General features: G+C 39.8%; 1 protein-coding gene across 2 annotated transcripts in view; it reads left to right on the top strand.

The window, feature by feature from the left end:
* LOC123516125 overlaps nucleotides 1-7,500 on the top strand; it is a 191,565-nt gene that overhangs the window by 73,303 nt on the left and 110,762 nt on the right. The gene's annotated exons all lie outside the window — the stretch shown is intronic.

The raw sequence follows: 7,500 nt of genomic DNA, 5'->3' as shown, positions 1-7,500 counted from the left end.
CTGTACAGTACTTCCATTTCATCCTGTATTTTTTTTCGTACAACACACTCCTCGATTGGCTCCATTGCGTTATCTTCATTAGATTTAGAGAAAAAACGAGAGCTGCTTTCACTACCTAACGATGAGAAATGTAATTCACCAGCCTGATTAGGTCTGAAAATTTCTTTTGTAAATTAATTATTTCATCTTGATTGTTAAAACAGTTAATGATTGATATTCCATTGACTGAAGTCCATGTATTGCTTTTTTATAACGTGAAAAGAACATAACGTTGGTGATAATGTGTTGCATTGTCTATGTATCGGAAACTGTTAACCTTGTAGTTTCATTAGTGCCGGGGAAGCGGGGCGTAAAGCTGTACAGTCCTGCGTTAATGTAAGTGTCGTGCAGCGTGGTGGAGGGGTCTTTCGATCACTGTACTGTTTTTCCTGCTGATTTTTCAATGAATGTTTTATTTGTCGCCAAGACTCTTTAATTTCATCGAAATGTCGCTTTTCACCGGAAGCTTCTCATAAAAACGTCACGGCCAAAAAACGTAGTGGCGGCAAGAAGAGATGTAGTTTCGCACAGGGGGGTGACAGTGTGCTGCCGCCACTGACCTGCCTCACGCAACTTTGAGGGAAGCCCATATGTTTTCTGTGTATCATCTTGAGACTTCGCGGTGCCAGCATCAAGGTTATTGTGCTCGGTGCCAGGCTCCTCGCCGGCTGTCGGCCAGGAAATGGAAACCGTCTGGAATTGAACCCCAGCCAGAGGCCACACACTCCCTGCCGCACCGCCACACTAATGCACCATAATACTACACACGTTTATCAATATATATATATATATATATATATATATATATATATATATATATATATATATATATATATATATATATATATAATGTGTGTGTGTGTGTGTGTGTGTGTGTAAATATCAAGACAGGTCATCATCACAATGCACATTGTTCGGTGTTATTTAACACTTTCATCTGGGAGTAATTGATAAACTTTCATGGCTTTTGCTCCCCCACACCTGAAATAACTTTTGTATAAAACCTCTGAAATGGAGACATGCATGATTGTTTTTCTCTTTCGTGATCTAAAGTGACGTTGTAATCTTTCACGAACACGTGTTGCGTTATATCCGTCATGTTTTTCAACATTGCCGCAAGACAATTTTTTTCCCTTTTTTCCTCGACCTTCACACTGGAATCAAACTTGTCAGCAGCCCAGCAGGCGGCATCACGTCGCTTTTTGAAAAAGAAAAGAATAAAAGTCTCATGTGTTGTAGATTACTCGTGTCATACACACTCCGTCACATCCAGAGGTCCACGCCGCTACGTTTTTCCAAAGCCGCAGTTGCCCTCTTAACACTACGCAACCACACCTTCCCGCCGCTCGGCACCACAAATCTGCATCCTCCACTCCAGCTTCTGCCTCTCCTCTTCAGGAAAACCCCTTTTTATGATGGATATTGCCGGCGTCGGCGAGATTTCGAAAACGCCTAAGCTCCAATAATTCTTTTGCCAGACGGGGAGTGAGGACCGAGACGTCTGGAAGCAATCTGTAGGCGAGCTCAAATTTCCGGCCGAGTTTTACACCAGATTCTCGAAGTTAGAGCGGAAGGAATATGGCTTTCCAACCCTAAAGATAGCACCACATTGCCGCACACTACACGCGGACGGCAGAGCGCTGGGAAAGGCTTACCGATCCGTTTGTCCTCGTGCGTATTAAAGAGACCATTACCTGCCTTTGTCCTGCTAGGGAAAGAGAGAGAGGCCTTACTTTGTGTGCCTTTCATCCTGTGTGTGTGCGCGCCGCTGTCTGTAAGGGAGGAATAGAGGGAGGGGAGGGAGAGGGAGGGTACGTCGTGGTTATCCTTGGGCGCCAGTATCGTGTATGATTGCTCCTTAAGTATCGCGTCAAGAGCGTTTGATGGATGCAGAGCAAAATGCATGATCGATTTGCTCAAGTTGCTGTTCAGAAGAAGGAATAGGAGGAGGAAGAAGAAGAGAAAGAGGCATTTAAAGAAGAGTGGGAAGCGATGGAAGAAAACGAAACGAAGGGAGAGGAAGAGAAAGTGATGTAAAAGAAGAAAGTGAAGGGATAGGAGGAGGAAGGGAATGAAAAGAAGTAAAGTATATGGAAGCGAAATAGTAACGATTACGGAAGAAGGAACAGGAGTAAAAGACGCGGAACGATGAGAAGGAAGAGAATAATAATGAGATGGGACGCTGGTATTAATTACAATTTGATGCATATTTTCCCTAGTAAATTATGAAGATAGGAGAAGGGGTGAGGTGACTGGTGATCCTTCATATTCTTATAATGATTTGTTGTGGAGTTAAGGGGGTCAACAAAACAGACATTTTTGAATCTATAGACATAAACAAAGAAACTCTAAGTAGAAACCCGTTTAGGAAGAATTAAAACCCTTATCACTGTAGATTGTAGGATTCAAGTAATCAGCAACATACAAATATACAAAGAAACTAAAGAGGAAAAAAAAAAGTATAACAATAAAAGCCAACAGTACGTAACATCAATTCGTATAACCGAAACAATTTATTTCGTAATTTCATAGCTTTTTTTTTCCTTTCTTTTCGCCCAATACACGTTTTCACAGCGTCCACAGTCGTGCGGTCAGCGGCTGGCTACAAACAAGGAATGAAGGCTTTGCGACCAACCCCTCTCTTGTGCTTTCCCAGACCTTGTGTCGGCGTGTTTGTGAGACTTGGATAAAGGGAGGGAAGTAATTGCATTGTCGTGGGATTGCAACTTCCTTTACGTGTGTATGTGTGTTGGTGGGGTGCAGGGGGCGGGTTTCGTACACCTTCAGTTGCTGCCCTCAGGTAAATTTCCATCAGAAATATTGCACACGTAAGGTTTCCCCTCAAAAATAGTAATTAACTCACGATAGACTATAGTAGATTTGTTAGAATCGATTAGGTTAGTTTAAGTTAGGAAAGGTTACGTTGTGTTTGGGTGGTAAATGTTGGTCAGGTTTATGTTAGGTGAGTGAGTTAGGTTAGGTTAGTTTAGATTGAGTTTGGTTCGGTGAGGCCACTTTAGGTTAGGTTAAGTTAGGTTCAGCTAAGTTTAGATTAGAATAAGTCAGTTTTGGCAAGGTTGTGTTTGGGTTATCTAGAAGGTTAAGTTTGGATAATCTTTAGTTAGATTAAGCAAGGTTAGGTTAAGTAAAGTAAGATAAGGTGAAGTTACGATAGGTTAACTAAGGTAAAGCAAGGCAAGGTAAGGCTAGAAAATTTTTGAAAGAGTGTAATTGTTGTGGATGGAGATGAATAGTAAAGCAAAGTTAGGTTAAGTGAAATAAGGTTAAGTAAGGTTAAGTAACGTAAGATAAGGTTAGGTTACGATAGGTTAAGTAAGGTAAAGCAAGGCAAGGTAAGGCTGGAAGAATTTATGAAAGTAGAATTGTTTTAGGTGAGAAGGGAAGGTAAAGGTGGAAAAAAATTAGGAAAGAGTGGAATTGTTTTGCGTGAAGATATACAACACAGCTAAGTCAGGTTAAGTAAAATAAAATAAGGTGAAGCTACGATAGTTTAAGTAAGGTAAAACGAGGCAAGATAAAGCTGGAAAAATTTATAGAAGAGTGGAATTGTTTTAGCTGAGGATGAATCTTTTCGAGTAAAATCTTAACAGAGGAGCAAAGAGCGTCGTGGTTTTAAATCCAGCCTACAGAGTCAAGGTCGCGGGATGGCGCAGGTGTGTGGCATCTCAGGTGTGGCCCCTAGTCAGGTGAGGAGGTCTGCCGCGCCGCCCCCAGCCCGCTAACTCAATTGTGGTGTGTCCCTCTGGCCTGGTGGGCGGCGGCAGGTGGGTAATGGACGCCTTCATCTCCCCTTTCCTTTGACTTCTGCTTCGGTTATATTCCTGTTTTATTGTTGTAATTTCTTTGATTTTCTCCTATTTCCTTTTTGTTTTTAATTCCTTTTCTGTTTTCTTTTTTTCATCTATTTCGTTTTCTATATTTTTCTTCCTCTTTTCTTTACGTTTTCTGTTTTCCTTTACTCCTTTTCACTTCTTTACTTTTTTTCTTTTTCGTATCTTTCTTTTCTTTACTCTTTTTTATTATCTTATTCTTGTTCTTCTTACTCATGTTATTCTTCTAATTATCTTTCGTTCTTTCATCCTTTCCTTCTGTGCTTGATATTCTAATGGTGCTTCAAATTCCCTTTATAATTTTCCTTTTCATCGCAGGACTTAACAGAAAAAAAAAAAATTAGTTTTACCACAAATGATTCCGCAGAAAAAAAGAAAGAAGTAAAAAGACCAACTCAACATGATTAGCGAGGCTTGTAATACGTATGTTAAAGTTTAAATTCAACTCATTATTAAAATACTTCAATTCCAGCTGTATTATTTAGGCCAGAAGCGTAAAATATTCCATCAGTTTATACTACAACATTAAAAACCATGCAATAAATCATAATACTCGGTGAAAGCTTTATACATGTTTGTCTGTCTGTCTGCCTGTCTGTCTGTGCGTATTTATCTGTCAGTATATCGGTCTGTTTATCTATCTGCCTATCTATCCATCTTTTTCTCTCTCTCTCTCTTATTTTCTCTTCTTTTTCCTTTTCTTCCTTATCTTCTCTTTTCTTCTCTTATTTCCTCTCTTCCTGCTCCCTGTCTTTCTCCCTCTCTTTCTCGTCCTTCGTTATTCTTTTCCTCTTATTCTCTCTCCTTGCCATCTTGACTCCCTCCCCTTACCCCTTCCCTCTCTCCTCCCACACTCACCTTTTCGGCCTTTACCTCCCAAACCTTCTTCACCTCGTGCCAGACTCGCAGCCTCTCTCAGGAAGTGCACGTAATTTAACTTGCGAGCCACAGAAGAATGGCTTTGTGAAATTATCCATTTTCGTGGGAAAGGGGAAAAGCTGTAATTCCTCTCAGCGGTTGACTGGAGTTTAGATTAGTTGAGAAAATGCCAGGAAATAGTTTTGCAGTCGATTGATGCATATTAGTGGTGGTAGTGAAAAGAGGTATTGTTCTTAACCCTTCAGTACCGTGACGCGTTTCCATATTCACTCTGCTTACTATTTGGTGATTTTATTCAACTTTGGAAATTCATATGGGACGCTAAATAGTGAAAACTCCGACCATTAATCTTCTGACTTCCATAGACCCTTCCTAATGTGAACGAAATGATCCACTCGAACACAAATATCAAGATAAAAATGTGTCCCAGTTTTGAAGGAGCTAATGATTTGATATATCGTATTTTTAAACTTAATACTCTCTCACTGTGATAGTTTCAAAGATCATTGGCAATTAGTTGGGATTTAGTTAGTTTTGCTGTTGTTGGTAGGGTGATGCATAATCCTTGTTTAACTCTAAGTATAGCTATCCTTGAGAACCCCCAGTAATGCCCCCTGCTGTTCATAATGTTGCACTGGTCCGTGTTCTTAATAAACGCATTGTAATAAAGTCGTAATTATTTGATGTCCTTGTAACATTCACCGTGGTACACCAGTTCTCTCTCTCTCTCTCTCTCTCTCTCTCTCTCTCTCTCTCTCTCTCTCTCTCTCTCTCTCTCTCTCTCTCTCTCTCTCTCTCTCTCTCTCTCTCTCTCTCTCTCTCTCTCTCTCTCTCTCTCTCTCTCTCTCTCTCTCTAATTACCATCGTTTATTCATTCTTTTCACCTCCCTCACTCATTTACATTGGATACACGCCTTCCTCTCGCCGCCCTCCGCTTCTCACACGCGCGTTTTAACTCTCTAAACTTTATCCTCTCCTTGTACTCCCTCCCTCTTTTCTTTCACGCCTTATTATCCTACTTTTCTACACGGTTTAATTCCACTTCCCTACATCTGTGCCTGTTTTGATCTTTTTTGTCTTTCTCTTATATTTTTGCGTCTTACTTTGATATTCCTTGTAAAATATTTGTTATACTATTTCATTATTTATGCATTTCAAGTTATGGTTTATTTTTTCTATTATTTTCAATCTGTTTAATTCTGGTTTACGATTTTTTAATGTTTTTTTTTCTGCATTTCATTATCTTCATTCAATTCTGGCTTATATTTTCTTAAGTATCTCGGATTTTTTTTTCCTGCACTTTGTATTTAATTAAGTTATGTTTATGTTTTCACCATTTTCTTTTCGTCTTTTGCATTTCAATATAATCCGTCTATTTCACATTTTCACTCCCCTCTGATACATCTTTCCTTCATGACCCACCACTCTTGAGACATCTTTTCCATGTTCTGTAGTCGCCATCAAACATTGTATTCGCTAAAAAGTTTAAGATATGTTCTTTTATTCCCTTCTTTCTTGTAGACACTTTTAAATATTCCATTCATTGGTTTTAGTGCATTGAATTGAAAGAGTTCAGGTTTTCCTTAATGGACACAACCTTCTTAAATTTTTGTGCCTCGATATTATGATTCAATTTGATTTTGGTGTACGTTTTCTAAAGTAATTCTTTAATGAACGCGTTTTCTAAAGTAATTCCTTAATGAACACTACCTTCTTAGATTTTTCTACCTCGATATTATGATTCATTTTAATTCTGGTTTACATTTTTTCTTGTTTTCTGCGGATTACATTATTTCCCGTTACGTAATCCATGTTCCCAGTGCAGTGTTCCCTCAGACACAGGACACGTGACGGAACCTTGAAAAACTGCTAAAAAAAGAAAGGAAGGACGCTGACTTGAGTTATTTTTCAACTCTTCACAACTTTTGACCTCGGAGAGACATCTTAAAAATAACTTTTTCTTTGCTTTCTCCTGGAGCTCTTCCTCGCGCGTCTCTTTCTCTCTCTCTCTCTCTCTCTCTCTCTCTCTCTCTCTCTCTCTCTCTCTCTCTCTCTCTCTCTCTCTCTCTCTCTCTCTCTCTCTCTCTCTCGTCCTTATTTCAGTCATATTAATATTATTTCCCTCAAACTGCTTCTGGTAAGTACTTTTTCTCCTCCTTCTCTTCCTCGTCCTCCTCCTCTTCCTTTCTTCTTCCTCCTCCTCTTCTTTTTACTCCTCTTCCTCTTTCCTCTTCCTCTTCTTCCTCATTTTCTTTTACTATCTTCTTTTTTCTATTCTTTTTGTGCTTATTTCTATTTTTATTGGTTCATAATTGTTTCCATTAAAAGTTTGTTCGGTGTCTTTGCCTTTTGTTTCGTGTTATTTTTTGTCCTCTTCTATTTCCCTCAAGTTTCGTATTCTCCACCTTTTCTTCTTTTCCTCTTCTCTCCTTACTCGTCTTTAAACTCCTTCTCCATCATTTTCCGGCCATCTAGAATTACCACCATTCTTCTCTCTCTCTCTCTCTCTCTCTCTCTCTCTCTCTCTCTCTCTCTCTCTCTCTCTCTCTCTCTCTCTCTCTCTCTCTCTCTCTCTCTCTCTCTCTCGCTCGCTCTCATGATCCTCTAAAGTGATCCTTATTGTCTCTCTATTACCTTATTTTCTCTTCTCCTCCTCTCCTTCTCCTCCTCCTCCTCCTCCTCTCCTCCTCTCCTCCTCCTCCTCCTCCTCCTCCTCCTCCTCCTCCTCCTC

Source organism: Portunus trituberculatus, chromosome 40 (genome assembly GCF_017591435.1).
Source record: "Portunus trituberculatus isolate SZX2019 chromosome 40, ASM1759143v1, whole genome shotgun sequence".
NCBI lineage: Eukaryota > Metazoa > Arthropoda > Malacostraca > Decapoda > Portunidae > Portunus > Portunus trituberculatus.
Note: the sequence above shows the minus strand (reverse complement) of the source record. Positions and strands in the feature narration are given on the sequence as shown.